This window comes from Nerophis ophidion, linkage group LG01 (assembly GCF_033978795.1).
Source record: "Nerophis ophidion isolate RoL-2023_Sa linkage group LG01, RoL_Noph_v1.0, whole genome shotgun sequence".
NCBI classification, from domain to species: Eukaryota; Metazoa; Chordata; class Actinopteri; order Syngnathiformes; family Syngnathidae; genus Nerophis; species Nerophis ophidion.
The window spans coordinates 66590835-66604971 of record NC_084611.1 but is presented as its reverse complement, the minus strand read 5'-3'; positions in this window follow the sequence as shown (position 1 = coordinate 66604971).

The window sequence follows — 14137 nt, the reverse complement described above, 5'->3', positions numbered from 1 at the left end:
TCCTTTGAGACATTTGTGATTTGGGGCTATATAAATAAACATTGATTGATTGATTGATTGACCATTGAAACAGATGTATTAACAGGTCATATGCAAAACAAAATTAAGTTGGGCAGATTCCGAATGAGGAACACTCACATGACATGATAACGTGACAGCACTTTTGAAAAATGCTAGTTTTATAACAGTGTTAAATGGCAGCATGTCTTTGGCGATGTATTTAACCACACTTTCTGTAAGCACATACTATTTTGCACCGTTTTGTTTACACTGACCTGGCTTGTTCATCAAACTGGTTTAAGTAATGCTTGCTTACTTGCTCGCGCCATTTATTGAACAGGCGTCAACCTGCAGTCCTCATGTATCGCTTATGTGTGACTGCCATCTCGGCAACACAACCAGAGTTAATACATTCTCAAGATGCACCAGTTTTTAAAGCACTCTGATGATTTTTGAGGAAAAAAATACGATTTTAAGTGTGCCTTAAACTACAGCTCAGTGGCCTTGTGGTTAGAGTGTCCGCCCTAAAACTGGGAGGTCGTGAGTTCCAACCCCGGCCTAGTCATTCATACCAAAGACTACAAAAAATGGGACCCATTGCCTCCCTGCTTGGCACTCAGAATGAAGCGTTGGAATTGGGGGTTAAATCACCAAATGATTCCCGAGCGCGGCGCACACTGCTGCTCACTGCTCCCCTCACCTTCAAGGGGATGAACAAAGGGGTGGGTCGAATACAAAGGATAATTTCACCACACCTAGTGTGTGTGTGACAAGCATTGGTACTTTAACTTTAACTTAATTTCAACCAATAAATGGAAGGTGTGAATTTTGTGTTTTTTTAGCTTCCTCGTTGTTTGAAAAAAGCATCAATTGGTGGAAAAGGGCTGTAACCACGTTTTCATAAGGCACCGTCTTACTCTCGGTTTAATAGTTTTTTACTTGTAGCCCATTCTTCATTCCCCTTTGAGTTTTGTATAAAAAAAATAAAAATACAAATATTTGTGTAAGCGTGCTGAGCAGCAGATGGGAAAACAAACAAAGCAGGAAGTGCCTGATAACACGACCTCAGCGGGGAGGACAATAAAAGGCTGAAAGGATGAATTGTTTAAAATGTGTGACTGATTTTAACTGAATCATTCAGGCTGAGTGCGACACTGTTGCAGACACGCAGACGCGTTTGGTTTCTAAGCTGCAGGAGAAACATGGGTTGTTGCTCCCTTAGGGCTCATGAAGCTCAATAAGTTCAACGTTTTGGTTGTGGAAACATATCCAAGGTTGCCCCCTTGCCTTGGATGTGTTTCAGTCTGCAGAATAAAGATTAGTTCCTTGATGCTTTAAGTTAAAGAAGCAATCATACTTAAACATCGTGTCATCGTTTTGTACATAAGATTAGTGATGTGCAAGTCATGAATGAATCATTCCGAACTTGGTAGTTTTTTACTGAAAATAAGAGAATAACCACACATATTTAAATAATTATGCCCCAGTTAGTCAAACTGCATTTTTATAAATATATTAGTCCCACAAAAAAAGATCCAAATATGTTTTTTTGCGTCTGACCAGTCTTCCTCTGAGGGAATAAAACACACTGGTCAATCCCAAATTATTTCGGATGACATATATGTTGAGTAAGAAGGACCACCAATATAATATAAATATAAACCTACTCAGTGGCCTAGTGGTTAGAGTGTCTGCCCTGATATCGGTAGGTTGGGAGTTCAAACCCCGGCCGAGTCATACAAAAGACTATAAAAATGGGACCGATTACCTGGCTGCTTGTCACTCAGCATCAAGGGGTTGGAATTGGGGGTTAAATCACCAAAACTTATTCCCGGGCGCGGCACCGCTGCTGCCCACTGCTCCCCACTACTCCCCTCACCTCCCAGGGAGTGAACAAGGGGATGGGTCAAATGCAGAGGACAAATTTCGCCACATCTAGTGTGTGTGTGACAATCATTGGTACTTTAACTTTGACTTATTACCAAGTTTTACTAAAGCTTTAGGAGACCAGCCCTTACAAAAGTGGTAATAGCAGCATCAAGAAGCGGTCTGAAAATCAAATGGAAAGATTCAGCTTATTTATTACGAAAACAGCCCCCTCCCGCTCAGAAATAATTACAGCCTTTTTGTTCTAAACTGAGAAGTGTGAAGTGTGAATTATATTTATATAGCGCTTTATTTCCGTGACTCAAAGCGCTTTACATTGTGAAACCCAATATCTAAGTTACATTTTCAAACGAGTGTGGGTGGCACTGGGAGCATGTGGGTAAAGTGTCTTGCCCAAGGACACAGCGGCAGTGACTAGGATGGCAGAAGCGGGGCTTGGACCTGGAACCAGGCCTCCTCCACAAAAAGGGAGTATGTTATTCTCCTACGCCTTCAAGATGAAACAGAGTTTATTAACGGATATAAGGTAAAAACCCAAAGTGTACACATGGGAAAATATTATCTGTTTTAAACTAGACTATGGATGAAGAAAACTCTTAAAAATATGTACAGTCTCCACAGTTTCTTGCTTCAAATCAATTCTCCTTTCCACTACGTGCCCGAGCTGAATCACTCGCTGTGTTAGTTCGTTGGTTGTTGCTACAGGTGCTTGACGACTCACTAAATCACAGATACAGCGTGAACGAACTACGAAGTGTAACGACGGGTCCCCCTGAATCATTGTTCATCACTGAACGATCACGAACGACAATTTACTGACTGGTTATTGGGGGCGGGGCCATCAGTGTCGGCAAATAAGGAAGTTAACTGATGAAATTTGTGCCTGTGTTTTCCTCCAAGTTAGTTATTTTAAGTCCCATCTTAAAATTATTTTTTATACGTTGGCTTTTAAATAGACCCCCCTTTTAGACCAGTTGATCTGCCATTTCTTTTCTGCTCTTTTGATTGATTGATTGATTGATTGATGCTTTTATTAGTAGATTGCACAGTTCAGTACATATTCCGTACAAATGACCACTAAATGGTAACACCCGAATAAGTTTTTCAACTTGTTTAAGTCGGGGTCCACGTTAATCAATTCTGACCCCCTCTCCTGCGTGGTGAGGTTATTAGGTGACCACAGATGAAGCGCTAGCTGTTCAAAGTCGGGACCCAGGGTGGACCACTCATCTGACTTGTCTCCACTCAAGATGATCACCTGCTGGTCCCACTATGGACTGGACTCTCACACTATTAACTAGATACACTATGGACTGGACTCTCACACTATTAACTAGATACACTATGGACTGGACTCTCACACTATTAACTAGATACACTATGGACTGGACTCTCACACTATTAACTAGATACACTATGGACTGGACTTTCACACTATTAACTAGATCCACTCGACATCCATTGCACCGGTCACCCGTGCAGCCCTTTGAGACACTTGTAATTGAGGGCTATATAAATACAATTTGTTTGATATGTTTTAATTAATATTGCACTATTAAAATCTTACTAAAATTATTCATAATAGAGGGGTCCGGATTTTTCTACATTTCCCACAATGCATTGCCGTCGGACATATGAGAAGACTTTGTTTGTATCACGCCCATTGTTGCTGATCATTCAACTAAAGTTAAAGTACCACTGATTGTCACACACACACTACGTGTGGTGACATTACCGTCTGCATTTGATCCATCCCTTTCTTCCACCCCCAGGGAGGTGAGGGGAGCAATGAGCAGCAGTGGTGGCCGCGCTCGGGAATCATTTTGGTGGTTATAGTGATACTAATAATTGCGATGATGTGTGGGCGCCTCAACTGCCACTATCTAATTGGGAGAAATATTACCAGCTTTTATTGCATTCCCTACCGTATTTCTGGACAAAAGGATACGGCGGGAAAGAAGAGTTAACGACAAAGACGAGCATGGATTACTGCAATCAACTGAGATGTGACGTGTAATGGCGACTTTGTTTGTTCGTATCATTTAATTTCAGGTAAATGATGAAATTTTGTAAGCAGAAGTGGATCTGAATACATGACAGCCACCTTATATTAACTTGATGTGCTTGGTCGAAGAACTTTGATAATGGATACTGTACTCATTTCTCTCATCCGGACTATAGCCTCCACATATAAAAAAATAAATTGAAGCGACATGAGAACATCATTCACCCAATCCTGCCTTCCAGTCACAGTGTGCTGAGATGACCTTAGATTAGTTATCCATGAGTATCCAGGGTGTCAAACTTGGGTCGGAGCATTTCAGAGCCTGGCTTGACAACACAATGTCCACTAGGTTTATAGAGATAAACACAAACGTCACAAATCCATCCACAAAACAAAGCGGTCACAGCTTTCTAGACTCAGAATTTCGAAAGTCCTTCAAGGTGTAAAATGGGCTGGAATGAAAAATCCAATAGTTCACCAAGTCCAGGTATAAGACATTGGGGAAGATGCTGTGTTCTCTGCTCAACTCAGACTTCATTATCTTGTACGGATCCTTGCATCCAAATACGGCTGTTTGCTCCTTATAACGACGTAATATCACAGCAAGAGCAGTGTTATTTTCCACTCAATAGTTCGGAAGTATTACATGTAGCGCTTTTGTGAACAGTGACGCTAGCCTTTCAAGATGGCTTCTGGCAATGCATTATAGCAGGGGTCGGGAACCTTTTTGGCTGAGAGAGCCAAGAAGCCAAATATTTTAAAACGTATATCCGTAAGAGCCATATAATATATTTTTTTAACACTGAACACAACTAAACGTGTGCATTTTTTTTTAGAAAAAAAATTTCTAGAGTATAATAAGTCTCTTCTTCTTTGTAATAACATTGTTATTCTGAAGCTAACTGTGGAGGTGGTCTGAAGAACCCCCAGGAGGACAAGCCCCAAACTAACCAATAATAAATAAATTACTTCTTACCATTAACACAACCTCTTGTTCATAAAAAAGCATGAGAATGTTTAATATTTTGAACCTTATTTTTAACACTGTGATTACAAGTGGAATTATTCATTACTTATCGTGTTAGGCAATGTCAGCTCAGATTTATCCGAGAGCCAGATGCAGTCATCAAAAGAGCCACATCTGGCTCGCGAGCCATAGGTTCCCTACCCTTGCATTATAGGATGCTTCAGCCAAAAAAGATCTGGTTGTTTTTTGCATTTTGTTCCAAGAATTCACTTTTATATGTTGTATGATATAGCAACACACCACAGACAATCAGGTGGAATATAGATGTCTTTTTTTACAGTGTCCTGTAACATGTAGAGCACAATAAATAGTGTTGAGTCCACTTTGATTACGGGACTATATTTCAAAAATCTTTAACCATTGTGAGCATTTCCTTTGGTATTTACCACCTTTTAACTAGCAACAGGACAATGCACATTGATGAACAATCGGATGTACAGATTGTAAATGAACCAGATTTTCTAATTTACCTGTCACAAAGTGGTGGTGACAAACCCCAAGATGCAGAGATGACAGGCTTGGAAAATGAAAACATGGTATTATTTTTTTAAAAAAAGGCAAGGGAAACACAAATCAGAAACCATGAAACAGCAAACAGGGACAGGAGTCGGGATCCAGGGAATATCTCTCAGCTTCCAAAAAAAGGCAGTCCACAGCATACAGCAAACATTACTCCAGCACTCACTGGAGGCTAAGGCAGGTTTAAATAATGCCCCTGATTAGTGCTCATGCAGCAGGTGAGCGGGTGAACACTAATCAGAGGCAGGTGGAAAAAATAAGTAACCATGGTAACTGTAACAAACAAGGGTGCACAAAAAACAGGAACCGAAGGAGTCTTAGACTGAAAATAAAAAAAAAACATGATCCAGACCACAGATCATGACATTATCATGTAGTCCCAAAACATAAAAGCAAAAACACAGGACAATAAAACACTACAATGTCAAAAACACAGAAAAAAAAAAATAAACAACAAAATTAGTCAAAATGACGACATGACTGGGAATTTTTTAGAAACAATTTAAAATACTTTTGAATTGTGACATTCTCTAATGTTACTGGGAAGTCCGTTCCAAAAATTACTTCCTTAGACTGACAGAACTGTTCGTCCAAATTATGTTTTTCTGCAGGGAATGTCAATGTCTCCCCTGGAGGAGGCTCTGGTGCCAAGACCTCTGTCAGTTCTCAGCTTAATGTATGTGGAGAGTGGCGGTGGGGCTAGTTCATGAAGAACTTTATAAATTAAAACGGCCATTTCAGAAATAAATAACATTTTCAAAGTTAAGCATTTTACATTTTACCAAAATGTTACACTGATGGAATGACAGAGTCTTTTGATCAATAATTTTTATAGATTTTTCAAATAACATTTCTATGGGTTTTAGTATTGTTTTTCCAGTGAACAACCAGGTTGTGAAGCAGCAATCTATGTAGGAAAATACAAGTGAGTATAAAAAAAATCTTAGCAGCCTTGATTGTCACTGAAGTTCTGATTTGTTTGAAATGATGCAGATTGGAATGAGTTGGATTTGTCTTTTAAAAGAAACTCCTCTACCTCTACAAATTTAGCTCAACATTTCCAAGGAACACAACGCTGGAGTTTAATGTGAACATCATTGAAACAGTTGTGTTTTTCTTCAACAACAAACATGATTTAAGAAGCCAATTCTTGATACTCATTAGGGCTGACAAGAGGATGGATGATGATTCCTGTGTTCTTCTGGCAGGTGTACAAATAACAGTGTCATCAGCATACATTTTAAAGTTCACATTAATGCAAACATTTGGCAGATCATTTATATATAAAGAAAATAATACCGGTCCCATAATAGAGCCTTGTGGAACCCCTACTGGGCACTCAAGATAGGATGACAAGGTACCACCAACCCTCACTGACTGTCTTCTGTTGGACAAGTAAGATTGAAACCAAGCAATGGTATGCTCTGCAAAGTTAAAGTGTAAAGGTTAGACAGGAGACCTTAATGGTTGATTTATCAAAATCCTTTTTTAAGTCTAAAATAACTGCTGATTTTCTGGTAGTTTTATCCAGCAAATACTTCACTGTTTCCACAAAGGCACAGGGTTAGGGTTAGGGTTAGGGTCAGGGTTAGGGTTAACCCTGACCCTAACCCTAACGTGGAGGGATACACCCGAATTGCATCGAGTGTCAAACAGAACGGCAATGGCTGAGATGTTTATTCCAGTGGTTCTCAAATGGGGGTACGCGTACCCCTGGGGGTACTTGAAGGTATGCCAAGGGGTACGTGAGCTTTTTTTTGATTATTCTAAAAATAGCAACAATTCAAAAATCCTTTATAAATATATTTATTGAATAATACTTCAACAAAATATGAATGTAAGTTCACAAACTGTGAAAAAAAATGCAACAATGCAATATTCAGTGTTGACAGTTAGATTTTTTGTGGACATGTTCCATAAATATTGATGTTAAAGATTTATTTTTTTGTGAATAAATGTTTAGAATGAAGTTCATGAATCCAGATGGATCTCTATTACAATCCCCAAAGAGGGCACTTTAAATTGATGATCACTCCTACTGTATGTGTACAAATCTTTATTAGGGTCCGTCAAGCCCATTGCAAAAGGACTCCCAAAGGAGTCCTTTTGCAATGGGCCAAAGGACCCTATTGAAACTGTAAGGTTTTATTATTATTATTATTCTTTATTCCGCACCGACGTGCTGTAATTTGACCCCCTTAACATGCTTCAAAACTCACCAAATTTGACACACACGTCGGTATGGCAAACCTTCCCAACTTATTAAGCAACCAAACCCTATAAATCAAAATTGCGCGCTAGCGCCCCCTAGGAAAAAAAAAACAGACTGCTTGTAACTTCCGTTAGGAATGTCGTAAAGACATGAAACAAAAACGTCTATGTAGGTCTGACTTAGACATTTCCCAATTCAAACTTCAAGGCAAAAATCAACAGGAAGTTGGCAAAAACCCATTCAAAACAACATTTTCGCAAAAAATTCAATTTTTGCCTCTTTGAGCTGAAATTTGACCCCCCTTAAAATGCTTCAAAACTCACCAAACCTGGCACACACATCAGGACTGGCAGAAATTGCGATACAATGAAAAAAAAAAAGCCCAAAACTCAAAATTGCGCTGTAGCGCAATTTTTGAATAAAACACAGAAAAAACTGCTCCTAGGAAGAAAACACAGACAAAAATGTTTGTAACTTCCAGTAGGAATGCCAGAAAGACATGAAACAAAAACCTCTATGTAGGTCTCACTTAGACCTACATTTTAATTTATAATTAAATAACTTGTTTATTTTTCAACAAGTTTTTAGTTATTTTTAAATCTTTTTTTTCAAATAGTTCAGGAAAGACCACTACAAATGAGGAATATTTTGCACTATTATACAATTTAATACATCTGAATCTGATGACATAGTGCTGTATTTTACTTCGTTATCTCTTTTTTTCAACAAAAATGCTTTGCTCTGATTAGGGGGTACTTGAATTAAAAAAATGTTCACAGGGGGTACATCACTGAAAAAAGGTGGAGAACCACTGGTTTATTCAATAACTTGGCAATCCTCTTTTCTGCTACCTAAGACACAAAAGGAAGGATGCTAATGGGGCAATAGTTGGACATAATTGTTTTGTCTCCTGATATATAAACGGAAGAGACTGTGACCACTTTCCATCCTAATGGGACAACTTCTAATCTCATCAATACATTAATCAGATGTTTTATCGGGCAAACAAGTACATCTTTGTGTGTTTTTAAGAAGTGTGTGTCAAGGCCATAGGCATCTTTGGCCTTAGAAAGTTTCATAGACTTAATAGTTTGCCGATTCTAAATCAGTTATTGCTCTAACTAAAAAATTAAAAAACAGCTGTTTTTCCAACGGACTAAACATTTGTCTTATTTCATTGACAGAGTTAAAAAAGAGAGTTAAATGTAATTTGTAATTCTTTTGAATTTTTATCAACTATTATCAACTTTTATTTTTAATCTGGGATCTATTTTAGTTTGCTTTTCGATCAGTTTACAAATTTTGTAGATGTCCGTTTGCATTTCTAATGACATTTTACGCAAGGAATGAGTTGTTTTATTTCCTCCATTCTTCCATCCATGGATCTTTGCCTGTCGATGGCAAGAACAGATTTAAAAGACACTTTGAGTAAATCGTGGCTTTTCTTAGTGAGCTTTTTACAGTTATTATCCCACAATGGCGATTCGAATTTCATTAATATTATAAGTACACAGGTAGATTGAGAGAAATGAGGAGTGGTCGGCAAAAACTAGTAAAGGCTGCAGTTTATCAAGATGAAGTTAACCTGTCTTTAATTATGTTCACAATTTTATATTCAATACTGTTGCCTCTAAAGTTGTGCAGCATTAACTTTTGCAGGTGTTGGGTTAACTTATTATTGTAGTATGTGTGAGTATCTACGCATACGCTTTTTGACAATTGACTAATAATGGCGAGACTTGTGCAGTCTCTAAACATATGCAACGTTTTTTTTCTACACATGTACGCCGTGATAGGTGAATCAAGTGACTTAAGTGGGGGCGAACCTTAAAGTGCAATAATAGTGTGCAAACTTTTGCGCATGCGTTTCATGAGTAAATCAAGTGAATTGATTCACTCGCTGAGTGACTCCTAGGCACCCGAGTCAGTAAAACGAATCACGTTTACTATCACTACTTTAGTGCGTTGTTTTGACTTACAATTTTAATCAGTTCAGTGACAAATTGTAACCCGAAATACTCAAACTAATGTGTAACGCTGAAAATAATTATAATTCATTTAATTTGACTCCAAAACATCATAATTGTAAGATGCCTTTTAAAAACAGAACAAAAAAACTATTAGATTGGAACACCAAAATGAGGCATTGATATAGCGAAGGAAAATACAGAATTTATAATTCATGAAGCATATTTCTGTCATTAATACTCATTATTATGCAGTTTACAAAAACAGCTATAAATATAACCAGTAGTACCGTATTTTTCGGACTATAAGTCACATTTTTTTTCATAGTTTGGTTGGGGGTACAACTTATACTCAGGAGCGACTTATGTGTGAAATTATTAACACATTACCGTAAGATATCAAATAATATTATTTAGCTCATTCACATAAGAGACTAGACATATAAGATTTCATCGGATTTAGCAATTAGGAGTTACAGATTGTTTGGTAAATTGTCCAAAATGTATTTTTGTTTTACCCACCTGGGTTTTTGTGGGTGCAGAAAACGAAATAAATTCTGATGAGGGCAGGGCTTGAGTCCTGGGGGGCGGGGCATGACATTCAGATGGATGTGACTGATTAGACCTAATGTTCAAAAACATGTTCTGATAAGGTTTTGTTATGGACATGGAGTCTTTAGTTGGGAGCGGCTGACAGAAAATAGAGTTGAGGGAAAAAACATCTTCATCTGTGATGTCATCCTCCGGCGACAGCGTAACGTCATCCTGGAGAAGCCGGGCAGGAAGCAGTCTGCTTCCGCCCGGAGGGGGAGGAGCTTGCGGGAATGAAGTGACCCGGCCGCTCGTGGAAGTCTTCCCAAACGTCCTCCGTCTTGGGCGTCGCTTCCGCGTCTGGGAAGACGTGCCAACGTCTTCGGACCAAACGGAGCTCAATGGCACCAGTTGTCCATTTGGCCCCCATATCAGGTCTCTGCGCTCCACGGGGGAAAAATGCTGCAGGACCGCCCACGCTCCAATGTTCAGCTTACCTGTCTCGTCCATCTTGTCCAATCTTGTGGGGAAACTTTTATGCTGGCAACATCTGTCACGACTCGGACTTGGGCGTGGATTGTTTTCTTGAGGTGCAGAGCAATTGGAGTGGACTTTGGGGTTTGTTTTTCCGGAAGGCAAAGGAAAGTTGGCACTGGCAAGACGTGAATGTAAGTACATGATTTATTTTAACACTAATTGAAGAAATAAACAAAAGGCCCACACAATAGCGGAGAACAAACTTGACTAATGAAACAAAACTATGAACATAAAACAAAACACTTGCACAATGGCATGAATAACAGAAAAAAACTTATTTGGAAAAAGACAAGGGGCATGGATCATTGGCATGGATGTGGAGAGAGTGATCGAGGGTGAGAGGTGGTGGTAGAAGGTGGTAGACGGTGTTAGACAGTGGTGGACGGTGGTAGACGGCGGTAGACTGTGATGTTGCCATGACGAAAAACGAAAAACAGACCGCTTAAAGAGGAACATTATCACAATTTCAGAAGGGTTAAAACCAATAAAAATCAGTTCCCAGTTGCTTATTTTATTTTTCGAAGTTTTTTTCAAAATTTTACCTAGCATCGAATATCTCGAAAAAAGGCTTTAAAGTGCCTGATTTTTGATATCTGTAAATCCGGCCGTCCATTTTCCTGTGACATCACATAGTGATGCCAATACAAACAAACATGGCGGATAGAACAGCAAGATATAGCGACACTAGGTCGGTTTCAGACTCGGATTTCAGCGGTTTAAGCGATTCAACAGATTACGCATGTATTGAAACGGATGGTTGGAGTGTGGAGGCAGATAGCGAAAACGAAATTGAAGAAGAAACTGAAGCTATTGAGCGAACCAAGGAATGCATCTTTTGACCACTGGAGACACTTAAATACGTCGATTGGTAAGTGTTTGTTTGGCATTAAATGCGGGTGGAGGGAAAGGCTGGATGCAAATATAGCTACAGATGTACATACAGCTAGCCTAAATAGCATGTTAGCATCAATTAGCTGGCAGTCATGCCGTAACCAAATATGTCTGATTAGCACATAAGTCAATAACATCAACAAAACTCACCTTTGTGATTTCGTTGACTTTATCGTTGGAAATGCATCTGCTTTGAGTGTCGCAGGATATCCACACATTCTTGTTCTCTACCATGCCGTGCTAATCGATGCACACTCTACTTAAGACAACTTGAATCCGGCCCTGATCGTGTTGTTACACCCTCCGACAACACACCGACAAGGCATGATGTCTCCACGGTACGGAAAACAGTTGAAAAAACGGAAAATAACAGAGCTGATTTGACTTGTGTGTATAAGTGTTTGAGAAAATGGTGGATTGCTTCCCATTGTAACGTCACGGGTGAAAGGTCATCGCTCGGACAGCGAACAATTGAAAGGTGTTTAAATCGCCAAATTCACCCTTTTAGAGTTTGCAAATCGATTAAAAAAACATATGGTCTTTTTTCTGCAACATCAAGGTATATATTGATGCTTACATAGGTCTGGTGATAATGTTCCCCTTTAAATAGCAGTGACATAATCAGTGAAAACAGGTGCGAGACATGCTATGGTAACAAAACAAACAAAACAAACCAGGAAGTGCAAAAACAGGATCTGAGCGACCTAAAAACAAACAGAACATGACTAAAACAAAACATGATCATACAGACCAAGCCATTTACTTTTCAGGTGAGATGCATGATTAATGATCTAGAATATATTTAGAGAGCAAAAAAATGAGAAAGCAGCAAAACACTCAATCATAAACATAGGCACACAGGAAGTGATCACGGCGACGCTATTAATAGTTTGTCTGTGTTAGCATTTAGAGGAACAATATCATTACTACTTGATTAATATTCAAGTCACGAAATGTTAATTGAGTATTGTTGGCGCTTTTTGAATAGTTATTTATTGGATTTTTTGGGCGCAATAGTGGAGCTCCCAATGGCTCTGCTTTAAGCAGCCCTTTATTCATAGTTATTAAATGGTAAAAAGAATGCATTAAAAAAATCTACCCGTTGTAATGTCTTTCATAATGATTGTGAACGATAGTCCCATGTGGCAGAAATATGCTTGACACATTCAGTATTTAATAATGCTTAATGGTGTGTACTTTTTACAAACTGTTATCAAGATGTTGTAGTAACAATACAATAGAATGTAATGCAAACAAGCACATTAGTTTTATGAAGCAATGCAGTAGTAATGTACACCATTTACCTTGGAGAGTGGACTTTTACAGTATCTCCTTCCAGCCGCTTCTCTGTCAAACTCACGATTAGCAGCTTCTTCATATTTTCATAGATAAATGTCCGCTGTTTAAATATTTTTTTAATGTCCTTGGCTGGCGTTATTGACTCCTTCTGCTTTATATAGGGCCGACTAGCAGTGTTAAGCTCCAACTGCTTCAACAGGTCAGCTAGTCACACGCTCTGTCACGTTTTTGATCATTTATTTATTTAATTCAATGAATATAATCTGCAAAACCCGTTTCCAGATGATCTCTGGGCCCGAGATCATCTAAGATGGACTGATGCAAAGTGAAAAGTGTTCTGTGGTCTGACGAGTCCACATTTCAAATTATTTTTGGAAATATTCGACAACGTGTCATCCGGAACAAATGAGAACTGAACCATCTATACTGTTATCGACGCAAAGTTCAAAAGCCAGCATCTGTGATGGTATGGGGGTGCATTAGTGCCCAAGGCATGGGTAACTTACCCATCTGTGAAGGCACCATTAATGCTGAAAGGATTAATGCATACAGGTTTTGGAACAGCATATGCTGCCATCTAAGTGCCGTCTTTTTCATGGATGCTCCTGCTTATTTCAGCAAGACAATACCAAGCCACATTCATCATGTGTTACAACAGCGTGGCTACGTTAAAAAAGAGTGCGGGTATTTTCCTGGCACGCCTGCAGTCCAGACCTGTCTCCCATCGAAAATGTGTGGCCCATTATGGAGAGTAAAATACGACAGCGGAGACCCCGGAATGTTGAAGGACTGAAGCTCTGCATAAAACAAGAATGGGAAAGAATTCCACTTTTAAAGCTTCAGCAATTAGTTTCCTCAGTTCCCAAACGTTTATTGAATGTTGTTAAAATAAAAGGTGATGTAACACCGTGGTGAACATGCCCTTTCCCAACTTCTTTGTCACGTGTTGCTGGCATCAAATACTAAAGTGAATGATTATTTGCACAAAAAAAAAGGTTTCTCAGTTTGAACATCAAATATATTGTCTTTGTAGCATATTCAACTGAATATGGGTTGAAAATGATTTGCAAATTATTGTATTCCGTTTATATTTAAATATAACACAATTTCTCAACTCATATGGAAACAGGGTTTGTAATTACATTACTTCATACAACTTTAGCAGTTGTTTGTGTTACATCATACAATGATTTCTTATCTAAAAGTCTGTCTTTTTTAAAAGGCATGTTATTAAGGATCAATGAAGGATCATTCCCAATGGT